Raw genomic sequence first — 20,685 nt, 5'->3', positions numbered from 1 at the left:
ATTTGGGTCGTCATCGCAGCTACACCTGTGCAGCAGTAGACAGGAGAAAAGGCAAAGACTTCACACCCACTATCCCAGAGCCAGGGTCCTTGAGGAAATTCTTTTGATTGACTTGATCCCAAGCATTTCTTCATGCTTTTCTGCTGATGCCCTTAATTCCAAGAATGGTTGCCAGGTGGGGTTTCAATAGAGCCAGGATGATCGTTCTACATCCTCAATGGTCATGCCATTAATTTTTCACCGATCTACTTCGCTTATCAGAGGAATCCTAAAGTTGACATCAATGCGGAAACTATCTACTGACCAGAACGAAATGCAAGATCCTGCACCAGAAACTGACATCGCTGACATTAACCTCTTATACATTAATGCATCCAAAATAGATTTTGGAACGTCAATCCTCGCATAGCTCCACCCATGGCCTATTGGTGTCTGTTACGCGCACCAAAGACCATATATCTTCAATTATCACGGCCGTGACAATTGAAGACATATGCTCGCAGTGGCGTGCGCGCACCACTCTCAAGCTCTTTTTTTTTTTTTTTTTTTTTTTTTAATAGGGAACGATTATAATGTAAGCACTAGGCACACAGCAGTTGTTAAAACACATTTTTTTAAAGTAAATGTGACCGTAATAATAAATAATTAATCACACTGACAACCCTTCGCCGTCGTAGCTTCAGAAGCGCAAGAGCAGGTAAAACCTCTTCGGTCACTAGGTGGCAGCACGCGCTGACTAGTTCAGTGACAGTCGCTTTTGAAACTGGGTATTTTTCCTTCGCTGAAGTTGCTTTCATTCAAAGTTTAATAAAAACGCGTCTTCTCAAAAGCGGTGATTCACGCAGGTCATTTTGGACTTAACTTGCGGTCTATGTTAATCTGCCTACAAGAGCATATGCTGTATAAGGGGTTTCTATAACTGTTAGGATTGACTTCTTGTAACAACTGTAAACCTGGACACTCGAGGCAGAGGGGCAGGTGGGCTATAGGCATCAGTGGGCAGAGCAGTGCAGCTGTAAGGGGTGTGGGACGGGCTACAGAATGTTTGCGCCCCCAGGTGGAGAAGGGGCATGTGAGAGGCCGGTCCGCGCCGGTGTTGGCAGTGCGGATGTTGGATGTTGCCGTATTAGGATAGTAGTACTGGAGAAGAAATAGGGATCTGTCGGGCCCAAATGAGTGGGCGGTGCAGGTGTTACGGGGCAGGTGACACCGGGGATGCTGGGCCCAGATGAGTGGGCGGTGCAGGTGTTACGGACAGGTGGCACCGGGGATGATGAGCCCAGATGTGTGGGTGGTGCAGTTGTTACCAGACAGGTGACAGCGGGTGGGGACGTTGTTAGTGTATCGGTGGCACAGGGGATGCTCGGCTGCAGTAGGTGGTGCAGTAGTTATGCAGAGGTGGCACAGAGGACGCTGGGTTCATGTCTGGTGTGTGATGCTTGTAGTGGACATGTAGGGGGTTCTCTGTGTTTGTTTGCTCCTCCCTCCTCCTTCGACCTCCCCAAGTGCCCTAGTTCTTTTCGAGTCCGAGATCTTTAACTGTCCTCACCATTGCGTGATTCAGAACTCACTTTGCTCTCACACTCACTCACTCTCGTATGATTTTATCTCTGGAGTCCTTGCCCACCTTATCCTTGCCAGCCAATGCGCTTCGCGAGGAACAGTCACCAGGGCGACGCGGCATGCCGGACTTTAATTATTAAATTAGCATTTCTTGTTTAACGAAGTCCTTCTTTCGCGCTCGTGCAGCCCGGGTTCAGGTGTTTGTGGCGGGAGCCGCCTAGGTTTCTGGACACTGCTCTTCGGCGGACTCGGCGTGGCACAAGCAGGGCCCCTACCCGCCAGTAGGATACAGCTCCCCTGCAACCCAACACTGACAATCTATAGGCAGTTCACGTAAACCTTTAGAGGATTTTTATCACCGTTAAGCAGGGTGCTGGCACAAATGACAGACCGGTAGGACCATGCACATTAATTTGGTCTATTGTGTATCTTATTTTAATGTTTATTGTAAAGAAATGTTATTATTCCTTATACAGAAATCAATTGTAGCCTGCAGACTCATTCCTTCCCATCCTGTGTCCTCGTTGAACCCCCCCCCCCCCCAGATCTCGCCTAGTCTATCTACCCATGCCCTCTCCATTCCTCTGTCCACCTCCACCCTATCGGAGACCCTGTGCCCCCTCCGCGCTCTGTACTACCTTGCCCTCCATTTGTGCCACCTGTCCAGTGCTGCATCAGCCCCCTCTCCTTGGCATCTTCTCCCGGGTCCTCTGCGTTCGTACGGTGCCCTCTGCCCACGCTCCATATAACCCCCTTTTCCCTTTCTACCTCCACCTCAAGCACTCGTCCCTCTCGGCGCATATTCTGTCTGCAATCCCTTCTCGGCCCACGGATACCACCTCCACAGCCCCCTTTCTTATTCTCAATTTACTTAAAGCAGTTGACTTAGAAAATGTCTGCTGCACAAACTTTAAGCCAGGCAGGATGTGCGCCCCCCACACACACACACCCACCCCCCCCATGGAGTTTTCCTCCACATCTTTTGTGTTGTCAATACTTAATTGGATAATGTCCCCTAAAATCAACTCTGAATTACTGCTCCCTAATCTGAACTTCTAATCATGCCCCCATCTTGTTCTGCTTCTAGGGGTAGTGTTTGCCACAATGAGAATCGTGGTGGCAGGTGGGGTATATATATCTCTAATCATTAGTATATGTAGTAGACCTTTGTACTTACTACCATTCCTATGTGATTTTAGAGTTGATCTGTTTGTATCTCTTCCTTTAATGACTTTACAACGTGTACATTTGCAATTTTCCCTCCTTTAACTCCACTTGCACATTTTGTAATTTTTTTTATATATATCTATATATATGTGTGTATTTTTTTTCTAGTTGTAACTTATGTAACTCATGAATTCCAAAGTCCTTATGTAACGCAACTGGTTCTTTTGTAAAGCCCTCTGACACCTTCGGGTAATGTTTGCGCTATAGAAAATCGAATTAAGAAAAAGGTGCCAGGCAGTCTACTCGCTCACCGACTAACCCCGTCAACGCCATCTCCACATCGACAACGACCAGCTCTGTCGACGACAACATCTTCTGCTAGTCGTCGACGGTTCTGGGTACGACGACCTATCTCGTCGATGATCAAGATCACTTCAAAAAAGACCACGTTGTCGACGGCTCCTCAAAAACACTAGTCGACGAAGCCATTGTCGACGCGTACTTCGTCGTCGACGCTAACATCTTCGTCGAAGATCTCGGCGTCGGCAAGTACCTCGCCGACGGCAGTCTCGTCGGCGGTATCCTTACCGTTGACGGAGGCTCCGTCGATGTCAAAGACCTAGTCGACACCTGCTCCACCAGTTCCATCGTCGTCGACAAAGACCTCGTCGACGACATCAACGACGAGCTCATAGACGGTGCATTTTTCGTTGGCGACTGCAACCACCTTCACAGTGGCAACAGCTACAACCGCTGTCGCTTCCCAAAAACGACGACCAGTGCCACTGGTTTTGAGCCCTTTGCAGCCTTCCACAAGGCTACCTGCTCAACTGTTTGTGTCCGCAGATGAGGATGCCTCCGACGGATCGGATGCAGATGACAACTTTTGGGCTGCACATAGCCCGTCGGAACTACATATAAAATGCCAGAACTATGATGATGATGATCTAGAGTCTCATGTCTCCATTGCGGATCATGATGATGACAATGATGGCGATCAAGGAGATCCTATGGCTCAGTTGCCAATTTCATTAATATCAAACCTGCAATATATGCTGGAAGACTATAATCTTCGCTTTCCACACTCTATGCAGGCCTCTCCACCGCCAACATTGACACCAGTATCCGTTCCAGTTGCACCGGTTCAGTCTCCTGTTCCTCCGGACACTGAGGATGATCATAATATGGACCAGGATGATGACGCTGTTTTCACAGGTTGGGACAATTATCAAGCTCATACTCCGTCCCCTCCTCCAGATTCCCCTCTGGCATCTCTTCCAGTGGATATAGGAGGGTTCCACCTCTTAATGGAAAGGGCAGCAAAACGTTTTCACTTGCCTTTGGTCACCAGGCAAGAGGATTGCTTCCTCTACGATTTCAAGAATCAACCTTTGAAACAAGTACACGCCATGCCAATTATAGACTTTATTTGGCAAGAAGGTCTAAATCCTATGCAGCGCCCCAATTCAGTTCCATCTGTATTGCCACTCCTCGACAAAAAATATAGGGCGCCTGACAATTCACCTGCCTGCCTTGTTTCCCAACCAAAGCCGGACTCTGTCATCACGCAGGCTGCACAAAACAGATCTTGTAATCCAGTTTCACCGTTAACATCCCCGCCTGACCAAGAGGGGCGACACCTGGATACCATCGGTAAAAGGTTTTCCACCATGTCTGCGACTACAGTACGGGCGGCAAATTCTTTGGCCATCCTGGGACGGTATGACCGACAGATGTGGTCAGAGATGTCTGCTTTTCTTGACCTTATTCCTGAATCATTCAAGGTGGAAGCCATGAAGATTCTACAGGAGGGTGAAAAAATGTCATCTGAAATTATAGAATGCGCAATTGACGTTTCCTTTTTAGGATTTAGACAGCTGGCAGGAGCTGCAGTCTTGAGTAGGCAGGGCTGGCTGAAGGCCACATCCTTTCGACCGGAGGTTCAGACCAGAGTACTTTCCATGCGTTTTGATGGGGAATCCCTCTTCGGCAAACATGTGGATGACTCCTTGGAGTCCATCAAGAAGGATACGGACACTGCCCGTGCCTTAGGATCACTCCAATATCGGAAACGGCCATTTCGTGGAGTGCGCGGTCGAGGCGCCTCATCCTCCTTTCGGGGCTCTTCCTCTCAATACCGCTCCTATAACGACAACAGACCGCGTTACTCGAACCAAATCAGCCAAGACAAACTGATTCTAGACAGTACAGGAGAAAATCAACATACAGGGGAGGCAATTCCTCCAAAAAGCAATGACATTTAAAACTCAAGTCTCCTCCTACTGCGAAGACTGGAGGTCGAATCTCTCAATACTCCTTCAATTGGTCAAAAATAACGTCAGATCGTTGGGTCTTGGAAGTAGTTTCAAAGGGCCACTCACTAGAATTTGTCAAGTTTCCTCCCAACCGCCCTCCGAAATTTCCCCTTCCGGTACATTTGAAGGAACTGTTTGCACAAATTACTGTTATGATCCAAAAAGGAGCAATAGAAGTGGTTCCCCAATAACAGGGGACAGGTTTTTATTCCCGAAATTTTTTTTTTTGTTTGTTTTTTTTTCTTATCGGAAAGAAATCAGGAGAAATCAGGCGACCGATATTGGACCTAAGAACACTCGACAAGTACATCAAGTCTCAGACCTTTCGCATGCTGACTCTAACAGAAATCTTACAGTTCCTAAATCCCAGATAGTGCCTCTCTTCAATCGACCTCCAAGACTCATATGTTCATGTGCCAATACACCAGAGACACAGAAAATACCTACGCTTCAAAGTAGGCTCAAAGCACTTTCAATTCAAGGTCTTACCTTTCGGCCTTCGTTCTGCTCCACGAGTATTTACAAAGATCATATCCCTGGTGGCAGCTTATCTACGCCTGCAAGGCATACAGATTTACCCCCTACTTAGACGACTGCCTGATCAAGGCTCCAACCTTTCTTGCAGCAAGACAACCCACTCAAACTTGCCTGTCAGTCTTCAAGCACTTGGGTCTTTCAATCAATCACGAAAAATCGCAAGTCCTTCCGGAACAGAAAAAGGGTTTTCTAGGAGCATTGATAGACACAAAACTGGCAAAGGCATTTGTTTCAATGGAACGCCAAGTACCTATCTCCAAATTGGTGGATCTTCTACGATCAAAAAGGTCGGTTTCAGTCCTAACATTGAAATCCTTTCTGGGTATGACCTCATCTTGCATTCCTTTGATCCCCAACTGCAGGTTGCATATGAGAGTAATTCAGGAAGAATTAGACAAACAATGGCGACAGGTCTCAGGCACGTTCAACAACAATCTCATTGACGCCTCGGATACAAGTAGCATTGGACTGGTGGGCTCACCGTCCCAATGTCGCCACAGGACGCTCTCTACTAGAGACAGCTCCCACACTTACTCTTACCACAGACGCCTCCTTGGAGGGTTAGGGTGCACACCTCCAAGGACTGTCCAACGGCAAATGGACTGGGGTCCAACGCAAGTGGCACATCAACCGTCTAGAGCTCTTGGCCATTTTCCTCGCTCTAAAGTCCTTCTGTCTCCTAGTGGAAGGAGAGTCTGTGTTAGTGCGCACAGACAACACCACCAGTATGCACTACATAAACAGGCAAGGAGGTACGAGATCACGGCTGCTCTCCAAGCAGGCACAGCAAATCTGGGAATGGGCAATAAAACATTGAGTCCAATTGACTGCAGTTCACGTACCGGGCATCTCCAACGCCCTTGCAGACTCTCTCAGCAGAACTGCCACCGGCAACCACAAGTAGGAGCTACACCAGCCAACTCTAGAGTATGTCTTTCGCCTGTGGGGCCAGACAGACCTGGACTTTTTTGCGACTACACTCAATCGCAAATGCCTACACTATGCAAGCTAGCATCCCCACAAAGGGTTGAGCGGGAATGCATTTTCGATCAATTGGTAAAGAAAATTTGCATACGCTTTTCCGCCGATCCCTCTCTTGTCTCGCCTCCTGCACAAGATGAGATTACAGCCATGTCACATCCTGCCAATTGCTCCTAGGTGGCCGCGTCGACCATGGTTCACAGACCTCCTTCTCCTCTCTGTGCCCACCAATAACTATTCGTCCACTGCCTCAACTTCTCACCATGAGTCACGGACGGATTTGCCATCCAGACCCGGTGTCTCTCCAGCTCACCACTTAGAACCTGAGCACCTTGAGTTTGCCCATTTAACTATCACACCTGACTGTAGAGGTCCTAGCTCATGCATGAGCTCCTTCCACCATCAAGACTTGTAAATTAAAATGGAAGCGCTTTTGTATTTGGTGCGACTCAGTAGCCATTGACCCTATGCTCGCTACCCCTGAGCAAATCCTACCTTTCTTCCTCCTCCTGGCGAGATCAGGCCTTTCTCATTCCACTCTGAAGGTCTTCCTGGCTGCGATTTCTCGCTTCCGACACGATAGTTCCACATCTCTATACTCCTCTCTGATCATTCGTCAGTTCTTTAAAGGCTTATTCAGGATGTTTCCGACGTCCTCCGTCGTCATGGCGCCTGAATCTCGTATTGGCCCAGCTTCTCAAGCCTCCATTTGAACCAATCCACTCGGCGGATTTGAAATTTCTTACTTGGAAGGTTTCCCTTCTACTCGCACTTACGTCATCTCGGCGAGTGAGTGACATACAAGCGTTTACCATTCAGGCCACTTTTCTACAGATTTCAAAGGACTCTGTCATACTACGTACAAACCTAAAGTTTATACCCAAGGTTCCTTCGGACTTCCACCTTAATGAACCTGTGATACTTAAAACTTTCTTCTCTAACCCTCAGTCTCCTGCTGAGGGTACTCTTCATTCGCTTGACCTGAAGCGATGCCTTAAGTTCTATATCCAACGTACTGCGGCATTTCGAAAGTCAGACCAACTCTTTGTGGCATATGGGCGGATGAGCAAGGGACATCCGGTCTCCAAGCAGGCCATCACCCGCTGGATTTCTTCGGACATTTTCTACTGCCATCAACGGTCTGGCAAGCCATTTTCTGCTCTGGTGAGAGCACATTCGACTAGAGCAGTAGCATCCTCTACTGCCCTGTTTGCTGGAGTGCCTCTGCATCAGATCTGCACGGCGGCAACGTGGTCCAGCAGGCACATGTTCACGAGGCACTACTGTCTGGAGACCGCTACCGCTGCGGACACTGCTGCGGGTCAATCGGTGCTACGAAATCTCTTTAAATGAAGGTGAGCCTCTGTTGCTTCCCGCCTCCTGTCATGAAAGGTTTTCTTATGTATATATATGTATATATATATATTTACGTGTTATAACAATGTTGCTATATGATGCATTTTCAAGAGTTACCTTTTATGATACTTATGGGTATTGCTTACTGCTTTCTATTCTTATTAAAGCATGTGAATCTATGATGAACACCCTAATACTGGAGAAGAACAAAAGTTACTTGCCTGTAAACTGTGGTTCTCCAGTATTGGTTTCTTTCATAGATTCACATGCGACCCACCCTTCCTCCCCTCAGAGGCTCTCTTCTCCTCATGCACTCTTTTGTCACCCTTGTGCTACGAAAATCTGAGGGCCTGAGCTTCTAAGGAGAAGGTTCTAGAGGGTGCTACAGTCTGATTGGCTGGAATATGGACCAAATAATGACAATGATGTGTTAGTAAAGTGATACTCCCTTATGCTTTCTATGAGTCAATGCTGTTCTATGGTACTTTGAAATTTTATGAAAAATCTTATATCTTTATATATTTTTTTTAATGTATATATTTTTATTAATATATTTACATATGTATAAGTACTTTATGTATATATGTTTTTTACTACTATTTTATGTACCATGGGACTCCCACTTCCACGACGGGAATTATTCAAGCATGTGAATCTATGAAAGACACTAATACTGGAGAACCACAGTTTACAGGTAAGTAACATTTGTTCTTAGCAGCCATTATTACATATATACAACAGAAGATCCCCATTACAGATGTCTTTCTTGAGTTTGCCTGTGACATAAAAAAGGTTCTCCTTAAGAGAGATCACCCTCTGGGGAATTAAATGTAGTGTTATCTAAACATACAGATGCTCCATTAGAAACTATGTACAAGCCTACTCTGCAACTCTTATTATTGAAGGCAGCTTTCTTAGTAGCTGTTAATGTTCGTAGAGTTGGTGAAATTCAGGCTTAGTGCACCTGGTTGTTCATACCAGTTAAATAGTTAAAACTCACTTTTCTTTCCTACTAAAAGTAATATCACATTTTCACATTAATCTGTCTACTTTACTATTATCATTTCCCTAACTTGTTGTCTCAAACTTAGGTAGTTCTAAACACACTGTATAGCAAGAGAGCTTTGAATTATTACTCAGCCCTTACGTTCTCCAGGATTTGATCTTTTAGAGGTAGACATTCTCGAATCATTCGGAATCATTGTGCTGAGAATCACCTCGACCTTTGAAATAATAATAAACACTGTTAAAATTGCCATAGGTCCAGCAGTTATTATTAACACTACCACTTAATTTTAGACATTCCAAACTTCAGCCGGTGGGGTACAAGTGCTAAATTCTGTACTCCTCCTAAAAGCCACCATTGCTCAGATTATTACTGATGCCTTGTAAGGGAGTTCCTGGAAAGAGCTTGGAAGCATCTTTAAATATTTGGCAACTTTCTCAGGATTTTGGCTTTTTCTTCAACAGCTGGAGCAATTGCCAGTTGCTGCAATTTACAGTGAGTTGTTTAAAGGGTTAGTAGATTATTTTTTTTTCTTTCCAACCCAAGGAGATAGTTCACCTGTTATAAAACTGGAAAGAGTTCTCTCTTCAAAAGGTGTCCCTCTTGTAGACAAGGAAAAATCTACTCGGATGACCCTCCGTTCATATGCCAGTACTGCTTACATTGAAAGCAAAAGGCCTCTTACTCTGACATTTGTCAAACTTTTCCTGCAAATTCCTTGAAAGACTATAAAAAGGAGACTAGCATTGTCTCTCCCGGAGAGGAAAGATTCCTCTCCAGGGGGTGCAACCTCATCAAATGATGATTCTGTACGCAGTGCTTCACAAGCGCATCCTCCTAGGTAGAGCAAAAAGGAAACCTTTCAAATTTCCAGAACTGGAATAATCTAAAAAGAAAAATGTCCTAGTATTTGTTGAGTGCCTGATGGTGTGGGGGAGGGTGTCAGGAGTTGGGATCCATTTAAAAGTTGTAGGATCTGCCGCTCAGGAAAAAAAAAGCAAATGGCTCCTTTCACAAGGCGTCCACTAATGCTTCTGAGCAGTCTTTGCTCCTAAACAGCCACCTCAGTATGCTCAAACCATACCTCAAGAACTGGATGAGGATGGCGATCATCAGGACCGTGATCAAGGAGATGCACAAGAGGAAGATGTGCCTGTGAATTATATGGAAGATGTTCATGAAGATGACACATGGAGAGACGTAATTACCCCTGAGGTGGAAGATTAGACCCCCCACCATAACTGAAGTAACCCCTAGATGATATTGCTCATATCCATGCTATCCTTGAAAGTAGCCAAAAAGGTTAGCTTAACTTTGATAACAGTGGAGAAAGAATGCTTCCTCTTTAACAAGAACGGCAAATTAAGTCCGTAATTTACATCCCAATTGTGGATTGCATCTGTAAGGAAGGGCTAAAACTTATGAAGACATCTGCTATGGCCCAACCTCATTACACATCAGTAAATAAAACAGGCCACAAAAATCAATGCATTGCATGACTGGTCGTTCTAAGCTGTATTCTGTCACTGCAGCTGCAGTGCAAAGGAAGTTCAAAGACCCAGTTACACCTGTATCTCCGCCCCCGACACTAATGGGAAACGCAAAGATAATCTTCGACACAAGGCGGCCAATGTCTTAGCCGCTCTGTGACTGGGCTCCCATCCGATATGGCACAACATTTCTCCATTGAGCAACCTCATCCCAGAGGATCAAAAGAACAAAACCAAAGCCACCGGTATAGGAGTGATAAGTGCTGCTGTGCACCCATAATGGGTAATTCCATGGATGTCACAAATTTAGGATCCACCAGTTTGAAAGCCATCACTTGAAAGACGAGGTTATTTACATGCCCCTCTTTCCACACTGAGGCACAGTCCAAGAATCAAGACCTGCACTTTGACATGGCATTAAGACTTTTCGGGTAACATGTTGACGGTACTTTGCATTCAATAACTGACAGATACTACCTATACATTTGGAGCCTTCTATTACAACTGACCTTATTGTGCTTGCAGAAGAATGCTGGACTATAGAGATACTTCAGACTAGTATGGCAGCCAGGGCAGACAATATTATCCCTACAAGCAGTCAGTATATGATCATGGTTACACCTCAGGCAGAGGCCAAAAACTTATCAATGGCCTTCGTTCAAAGACAGTAGTATCCTAGTTGCATCCTCAAGATAGCAGACTATACCTGACTTCTGAATGCAGTATTTGCTATCAACTCTCACCCCCTCAAATCAGGCAAAGTGAAGACGATCTCTCACTTTTCCTCCGCCTAGGGGAATATTGTGACAGACCACTGAGTACTACAAAGTAAGGAATCTGGACACATGCTGAAATTCCTTCAACAAAGCAACATCACTTGCCTCTTCAAGAACTGCGGTGGGAGTGCCTAATCATCCTCAAGAGTGATGGAAAATGTTCCTAACGCCCGCTTCTACTCCAGATTTATTCTGGTGAGAATGAAGACTGGGTAGATGGCAGCAGATTATCAACTTCTCAAAATTCAACAAATTCCCCAGAAAACTGGGCTTTCAGATGGTAACCGTTTAAGAAATCTTTCGACTGCTGCAGGAAGGAGTTTCTCACCTCTCTGGATCTACAAGTTACCTACATATGCTTCCTCATATATCCAAGCCACAGACACTATTTGAAATTCTTGAGGGTTGCACTATCCATTCAGAGCAGTTCTTTGTGGCCTGAAATATTTTCCTCAAATATTTACAATGTGCCTAGTACAGGTGGCAGCTTGTCTTCAGTCATGTCCACCAGGTAGTCCATATCTGGACGAATGGCTGGTGAGCGTGCCCTCAGCAGAGGAAGCCTGCGCCAAAAACCTACATTACCCTGTTGCATCATCTGAATCCTGAACTCAACATGAACAAATCTTCTACCTCTCCCACTACAAGGCTTCAGTTTCTGAGAGCAATCCTGGACACACAGCAGAGCAAAGTATTCATCTGTGGAATGCATGTCAAAACTATAGCCAATGGCTTCAAATCTCTGAAGATTCTATACAATTGTGGCCAGAATATACAACTCCTTGCTGAGTCTAATATCTTCTTGCATTGTGGAGAGAAAGACCTGAGCACACACAAACTTAATATAGAATTGTAATAAATTCTTTAGTCTTGGTTTCACAACAACGACGAAGGACAGTTGGTAGGTGCAGCAATAATGTTTATTGCGCCAGCCGACACGCTTTTCATTGTAGTGAAATACACTCCAAATCTTCAGGGCCAAATCCAAATGGAAAGTAAGGGTAATCCCCCACGACTGGTGATAATTCCAGCCCAGTTCGGGTACAAAGGATCTTCTGATGAGGCGCGCCAATCAAGCGTAGAATACACTTCTTAGTCAATTCTTGAGGATTAATTTCGAGCTCTATGCGCCAGAAACTTCAAGGGCAGTGCTGTAATAAGCGGCCGTATTGGAGCAGTACTCGGGGAAGCCTCAATGGGCGAAAGTAGCCGGCACCGCCCTTCAAAGTCGTTCTGTCTTGCTTGCACGAGTGTTGCTGCTCCCTCCGGGTCTGGGTCCAGACCCGTAGGGAGCAGCAACACTCGTGCAAGCAAGACAAGAGCGACTTTGAATGGCGGTGCCGGCTACTTTTGCCCATTGAGGCTTCCCCGAGTACTGCTCCAATACGGCCGCTTATTACAGCACTGCCCTTGTTCCTGGAGCATAGAGCTCGAAATTAATCCTCAAGAATTGACTAAAGTGTATTCTACGCTTGATTGGCGCGCCTCATGAGAAGATCCTTTGTACCCGAACTGGGTTGGAATTATCACCAGTCGTGGGGGATTACCCTTCATTTCCATTTGGATTTGGCCCTGAAGATTTGGAGTGCATTTAACTCCAATGAAACACGTGTCGGCTGGCGCAACAAACATTATTGCTGCACCTACCAACTGTCCTTCGTTGTTGTTGTGAAACCAAGACTAAAGAATTTATTACAATTCTATATTAAGTTTGTGTGTGCTCAGGTCTTTCTCTCCACAAAATTATATGTAGGTGCTTGGCACATTACATTGTCAAGAGGTTGTACAGGTCACCCCTTTTCCTAGTAGCACCACTCCAGTATAACCATTGCATAAACCATACCAAATACCTGTTGGTGCGCAAAGTTCCCCTTCAGCTAAGTACCTGGTCCATTCTTTGAAATCTTCTTGCATTGGGCTCTTTCCATTTTGGTATCTGCGTATGTGACCGATACCACAGGAGTTGCTTTACTGAACACCCCCTCAATACAGTATTTAGGGGGCAGCCCGGAACCAAGAAGACCGATTCCTGCAACCTACAAAGAAGGACTGAAGAAGACGCCCAGCGGAGGAGACTGCAAAGACGACCTGACTTGACCCCAGCCCTACCCGCCCCTCTGCAGTTTCCATAGATCCTGCACCCAAAATCTCCTAGTGCTTCAGCCAGCGACGTATAGAACTCCTGGGAGGACTACCTGCCTCCAATAAAGACTGGATCTCCTGTGAAGAGCAGCTCTGTTCAATAGAAACACGAAAGAAAGACTGAACCTGCTGAGGACAAAGGAACCTGCCGCCTGAAACCACCACTGCACCTGACACCTACGGCCCGAACCGCAGTGGCTCACCACTCCCAGCGAGGTCTGCCATTACTCCAGAGTTCAAGTCAATCATCCGTTGACCCCTCCAGGACTCCCTGATGTCGCCTGCAGCCTCTACACGACACTCTGCCCCCCCGCCCCGCCCCCCCCCCCCCCCCCCCCCCCCCCCACACACACACACACACATGTCTAGAGGATGTAGAATTGCTGGGGACCCAAGGAACCACCTAAGGTAAGAAGATAGGGACCCCATGGTGAGCGCATGCAGTGTGGGAACACAATCGCGAGCTCCGTACAACTGTGTAAGTCGCGGTTGGATTTTTAAGGACTAGGGACCCTTCCCAATGGACCTTTAAGAAACCCTGTGGGAGACAGAAGGTTGGAGAGCTACATCACTTGTGGATACCATGGTACCCAATTTACCTATCCCATGGAAGCCTGGTGCATAGGTGTGAAATGGCGTCGGAAAACACTGTCGAACCAGACGGAGGACTTCAGGAAAGTTCCACTGCTTGAAGAGGAGAAAATGTCCAGAGGAATCCAATTGTGGATACCTGAAGAGGAGTACCTGAAAGCAGAGGGGATAGTGTCTGTCACTCAGGGGTAACCAGGAGACTTGGAAGACTAATGCCCTCTAATGTCGGGTGCTTCAGGGATGACATTGATAACCTTGACTCTGCAGCTGTTGGGGACCAGGCGACGCTGAGGACGACCAGGAGCCGGCTACAAGCTGTCCCACGACGGATGTCGAGTACTGAGGGGTCGGTGTCCAGCAGGAGCACCAACAAGCCTTGGCCAATGTAACCCTATGCAGGAAGTCAAAAAGGAACAAAGTTGGGACCAGCAAGACCCAGTAGACCCACCAAGAGCAGGGAAGTCAGGGTAGGCCTTGAGCAATCAAGGGATCCCAAGGAAACAATCTGACCCTCAAGTGGACCCACAGGCTGAAAGCACTGATGTCATGAGAGGATATCAAGCAGCTCACCATAAGATGCAGGCCACGATGCACACTATGTGGTGTGGCCGAAGATTGTGGTAACTGGAGGTGCTCGAGGTTGTGGCTAATTGGAGCCCAAAGATCTTGCAAAGTTGACAGCAAGCCTTTGCAACTACAAAGTGGATGATGTACTTGAGGGTTCAGTTATTGCAACCCCCACGAGGACTACTGGCCTCAAACTTGGTGAGAGGGTAGAGCAGGCCTCTAAAGCTGTGGAAAACCACCAGCTGGATTCCATAGCCCACAGAGTCCAGAGGAGCTCAAGATCTGCAGACCGGTCAACTTAGTTGCGGTGCCTGCGAATGCAGGGGAGTGACTCCTTCACTCCAACAGAGATTACTTTGTTTTACCTTGATTCTTCACAGTTCTTGGAAGGTTCCTGCATGATGCACAGGCACAGACGATGCAGCAGACTGGAAGGGGGATGAAGTCTGGCCAAACGAAGTCCAGAGTGCCCAGACGGTAGAAGTGCAATGGCATCTTATCCCACAGCGAATCTAGGGACCTACACCCAGGTAAGCCCTTAAGAACCCTAGGGAAAGGGTTGGAATGATTAAGGGGACCCTCCCAGCGGAGGGTCTGACCAGACCCCTGCGCCAGAGCGGTACCAGCGGCTCCCAGGACTGGCTTGAACTGGACTATGCGCGGGGACACCAAATGTGCCTCTCATGCAGGCTTTCTGGTGCTGGCAAGCGCACCCACCCAGCTCTAATGCACTAAATCCTGTCTGGAAGGTGGTCACACCTCCTTGTGACAAGATGTCTATTGTTCCACCTTTCTCTGCTCGAGCTTGTCTCGGCAACAGGAGGGCAGAAATGTCTCTGGTCGGCAGCAACCATTTTGTGCTGTCCGGGTCAAGAAGGCTGGTACCGGAGACACTGAACATAACGGAGCGATCTTCCAGTGCTTGGAATCATACCTCCCACACCTTTTACGGTGTGGGGTATGATGCTAACATGTTTGGTACCAAAAATGATAGGATTTGTTGCAACCGTTTTCAAGATGGTCATCGTGTGATTACGCTGTGCCCCTCTATATAGTATATGGCTGCAGCACTTGCAACCCGGCAGAATGGATTACGTAGGCTGCAGGCGTGTCCTGCTCATGCAGTGGTACCCTCTCACTGAGAACCAATCACCCTGCCTTCAGGATTGCAAAGGCCTACTATAGGGGTGACTTAAAGGTTTTAAGTGCAATGACCCTTCAATATAGTAAACCTATATCTTAAGTAAGTGGTGCATGCACCAACTTACACAGGCTCCAATGCCAGGCCTGTAGTTCCAATTTGAATGGTCTCCCGTGGGTTGCATAATACATGCTTCAGGCCGTGGGGGTCGTCTGGGGTACCTATGCCCTGGATACATGGGTACCATAGACTAGGGACTGACAAGTGTACCCCAGTATCCAATCTGGGATTTACCCAAGTACTGAACTTACCAATTTAAGGAGAAAGCAGGTAGACTAGAATCCTGATTAACAGGATCCTAGTCAGACTAGTCAAAAACAGCATCGCATCAAGCAAAAAGTGGGGGTAATCAGGAAAAGCAGATCCTACTTTCCTACACCTGGTAAGGTGAAATCCGACCTCAAGACACCTCTGCATCCAGCTGCCCTACATCCCGGAGAAGAGGACCTGAGGTGCACCTATGTCCCGAGCCCTCCAACTTACCTGCCCAGCTATTTGTTTCTCCTGCAAGACTTCCTGGACTGAGCCTCCAGCTAAAAACCAGAACCGCCAATCCCCGTTGAAAACAGGGCACCCAATGCCAAAACAGCACCCTGTACCCAGCCGCCCCTATGTCGCTGTGGGTGCACCCTGTGTGCCAACTCTGATCCCCCTTTGCCCTGAGCTGAACCCTAGGAGCTTTGCTCTCACATCTAAGTAGCGTGCCAGTGAGCAGCCACCAACCGGAGGACCCCTATCCCCCATTGATAACACTGGGCCTCAGCACCTGGCCACCTTAGCACAGCTGAGGGTGCTTTGAGAGTGCATCATTGACCCCGGGGGAATACTGGTTCTAACCCCAGAGAACTAACTCCCAATCCGAAGTACTTACCGTTAAACAGATAAAATTGTGTTTGAGGCATGTGAGCTGTAGATCACATACTGTGCATAGCCTACCATTTAGGGTTGGGTCTGGATGTTTTTACTTTGTTTTTCTTCGAAGAAGTCTTTCCAGTGACGAGGTAGGCGACTCCTCCTTTCGGTGATGGTGCACATGGGCATCGACTCCATTGTTAGATGATTTTTTTTCTGGCATCAGGTTTGGGCGTGTATCATTGCGCTCTGGTTTGATACCGTTCCTTTGGTTTCCCTCGGTGATTAAGATACTCACCCTCGACGGTATTGTTTTTGATCTCGTCTCCCTTTCTATTGCGTATCGTAAATACATAAAATAATCTTTCGAACAGAAAGTTCATGGAAGGCCGTCGGGCCTACCCGCGTCTGGTCGACCTGCAGTGATGGAACAAACTCCCTTCAAATTCTGCCCTCGGTGTCACGTGAAATACCCGCGCATCGACTCACACGAAGTGTGTTATCTGTGTTTGTCCCCCGAGCACAGAGAACCAGACTGCGACGCGTGCCAGACTTTCCGCTCCAGGAAAACACTTTGCGACCTTCGGGCCCGACGTTGCAACATGCAGAACCAGCATACAAGCTCCATTCCGGACATCTTACGTCAAAAATTGGAAGAAGAGGCCGGCGATGCCATGGGAACAGAGGAGGAGCAGGAGTCTGTCGCCATCTCAGAATTCGAATCCGACAAAGAGGACGACATCCCACATGGTCAACGTACCGTGAATACAGCTTCCCCCTCATCCCAAGAGACAATTAAAATTGAAAAGAAGGCTCCGGTCCAACCCGCGCCTTCTGGCCTGGTCGGCACAGATCATGCTTCTGACACCCCGTCCCCTGGCTCGGCACCAAAGCCTACCAAAAAGCCTTCCGGCTTTGAAAAGACACCCTCCAAACCGAGTTCAGAGCCCTGACCTTCGGGATCAAAACACAAGTCTGGCACCGACCCCCACGATTCGGCCTCGAAAAAATCTTCTGATTCGAAGACCTCAACTGTTTCGACTCCAGTACTGAAAATTTAGGCGTCGAAACAGACCGAAGTGCAGGAAACAACTAAAAAGCCCACTTTTGATGCCCCAATTAAAAAAATTGATCCAAAACAAAAGCTTTTTGTATATCCATCCTCGGACTGGACTGTCATGTAGTTCCTATAGTACCCTTGCAGGATTTGTTTGTTTGTATAACATAAGCTGTGGTATTGGTGGCAGACTGACTCTGTGCACCCCCACCGCGTACTTTAGCCTGTTTTGAATTAGCTAGCTCACAGTGCCACTAGAATCTCCTCTTATCAGGGAGAGATTAGTTTCTGGCAACCTTAGATCATGACAACCCTGATTCTCTCAATCGTGTAAACAATTTACTATTTTTCGCTCAATCACTCGTGCTTGCTCATGTGGTTCTATCTCAGAGTTACACAGAAGAAACAGTTGAGCGTGTGTACAATAAGAATTTATTGCACAGTTGTTCTTCTCGTGTAAAATATATGTGCTGCGACAACTAAAACAGTACCAGAGATGTATGATCAGCAGTACAGGGAATATAAAAGGATAGTACAGTTCTACCATTTTGCAATAGTCATGAACATATACATGAATATAAAACGCATTTATAAAATAAAACGCATTGTTGGACAGGCCACATGAAGGGCCGCTCTCCCCCGGCCCGACCAGGCCCGAGCCCGGTCACGCTAGTACCACACACCACCATTGCACGTCCTCCGTCCCCTCAGGGACCCCTGCCTTCGAACATATCAACCTCGTGGGCCCGATCCACTGCTGGCCCGCGCGCCCATCCGGGACGCCATCTTGGACACTCCACCACGAGGCCGCCTGGCCCCCGATCGACCTCAACCCTGGGCCTGGCCAGGCCTCAGACATCCCGGCACCACCATCCACCCAGGAGGTGAGCGGGCTACTTGGCAAGTCAATGGGCGAAAGAGGTGTCGATGGCTCTCCGCCGCCAAGTGCCGCTCGGCCATCGCCTCCCCGGGCGCTGGCTCCACCCCCCTGCTGGGTGTCGGGACACCCTCATCCCGGACCTCCCGACCTCCAGGTGCGAGGGTCCGGACATCAAAGAACATCAGCCCTATAACTGGGGCAGCTCCAGAGCAGGAGGGCAGTTGTATCTTGGAGTCGAGAGACGCAAAGAAGAACTCATCCTTGACGGACTACTGGCGCTGCCGTAGCTCTGCCTCGTGCACCTTCGTCTTGCCTGCCGGCGCTGCCGCAACCTTCGTAACCTTCCAATCCTTCATCGTCGTCGGGACCTGCTGGCGTGGCCGCGGACCGTTTGCAACCATCATCTCATCGGGACCTGCTGGCTCCGCCGCGGACCGTCGTTTCCTTCGTCCATCTCGGGACCTGCTGGCTCCGCCGCGGCCCGATCATCTAGAACGCCGAGCTCGAGGATTGAGAGCTATTTCCACCTTTTGGTAACAAGACTGTCCCGCTACCCTTTTCCCAAACCAGAGACCAGAATCGAGGGGACCCCTGAGTCCAGACCTCCTTGTACCATTCCATCGTACTTAAAGAATTGCCTATAAAGTATCGCTGAACTTTACCCTTGTGTGGTGTCCGTCTGTGGGGGGGAAGTTACTTGTCTGTACGATCGCTGGAGACGGCTCTCCCCGGAGACCTCTCCCCTTATCCTCGGCCGACCCTCCCGGTCCGTCTAACACGCATACTCCTACGATGCCTGTCTAGCTGTACCTAGCATGTGAGCAGGTGCATAGAGATAAAGAAGCCAAGAATCCCACTATGATTTAGTCGAACCCCATTACCTAAATGAGTGTGGGACCTCATCCTGGTCTCGAGTTGGACACCCCGCAAGGGATGGTTAGACCACTGTCAGCTGAAGTGACTGCATGCAGGAGTCTTAGCGTCTCTGGTCAGTGTGTCTGCCTGGAAGTCTCGGTTCTCTATTTACTGATAGCAAGAGGTGCTGTATTTATACGGAAAGTATAGCGTCCCTTTGTCTGTTGTGTCTTGTGTTAGCCATTGTTTGGTAGGAAGATGATGTATTGGATTAACCGTTTACGTAGATATTAGGGAGGTGATGTGGAAGGTGGTGTATAGCCCTTGCCTGGTTCCCAATAAATTACTCATACTGGATGAGCACATTGTTACAGGAAGCCTAATCAAGAAGAAACCCTGCTTCTGCACCCAAACCACAGACTAGATGAGGTTTAGCACTCCGAGACCGTTATTGTGGAGTATAGGGAGCTAATGTAGGTGAAAGATTTTGCCTGTATTTGGGCATCTGAAACTATGCCTATATAGGGCATCTTTATGAAATATAACCGGACATATTTCCACTAATGTGGCTCCAAAAAGGTGGTCTGATGCAGAAGAAGAATATCGCATCCCTTTGAAGAAGAAACCTTCCCCTCCTCCTCTTCCTCCACCTATTCTTCCTTCATCACAACCTTCCCCTTGGCTCCAACCAATTTCACCTGAACATTCACCACCACACACACCTGATAACCAGGATGATGGGGATGATCAGGATAGAGATGATCAGCCATTACAAGACCCATGGGACAATTACAACACTAATTCGCCCACGGGCAATGATCTTGACCTGTACCTTATCAAACCCTCTCCACAAGATGATAGAGTAGGCTACATGGGTAGAGCTGCCAACCACCATGGGGTGTAACTACATAAGGAGTCATTAGAAGAGGAATTCCTCTTTGAAACCCTCAGTACCACACAGAAGTTACCACATACACTACCCATGCTTAAAGGGATGGTTAGGCAAGTAGATTACATTTTGTAATGACCCAGTCAGAGCTCATATTCTTACTCCTAGAGTCGACAAGAAGTACAAGCCAGCACCATTGGACCCGTAAATATAAGGGGACAATTGCCTCTAGACTCCCTTGTTGTGTCCAGAGCAAGAAAAATTGAACCAACTCCCAGACAACAGGAGTGGCTCCACCTCCTGATAAGGAATCAAAACTTATTGACGCTTCTGGGGAAAAAGGTAGCTTCTCAAGCAGCAGATTTCTGGCACGTCTCTAACACTCTGGCACTGTTAGCGCGATACGACTGTGTGCACTGGGATGAAATGGAACAACTAATCCAATATTTACCCCCCAGAA

General features: G+C 47.6%; 1 protein-coding gene across 1 annotated transcript in view; it reads left to right on the top strand.

Moving 5' to 3' along the window:
• VAPA (VAMP associated protein A) overlaps positions 1-20,685 on the top strand; it is a 333,878-nt gene that overhangs the window by 208,637 nt on the left and 104,556 nt on the right. The gene's annotated exons all lie outside the window — the stretch shown is intronic.

Source organism: Lissotriton vulgaris, chromosome 4_1 (genome assembly GCF_964263255.1).
Source record: "Lissotriton vulgaris chromosome 4_1, aLisVul1.2, whole genome shotgun sequence".
NCBI lineage: Eukaryota > Metazoa > Chordata > Amphibia > Caudata > Salamandridae > Lissotriton > Lissotriton vulgaris.
Note: the sequence above shows the minus strand (reverse complement) of the source record. Positions and strands in the feature narration are given on the sequence as shown.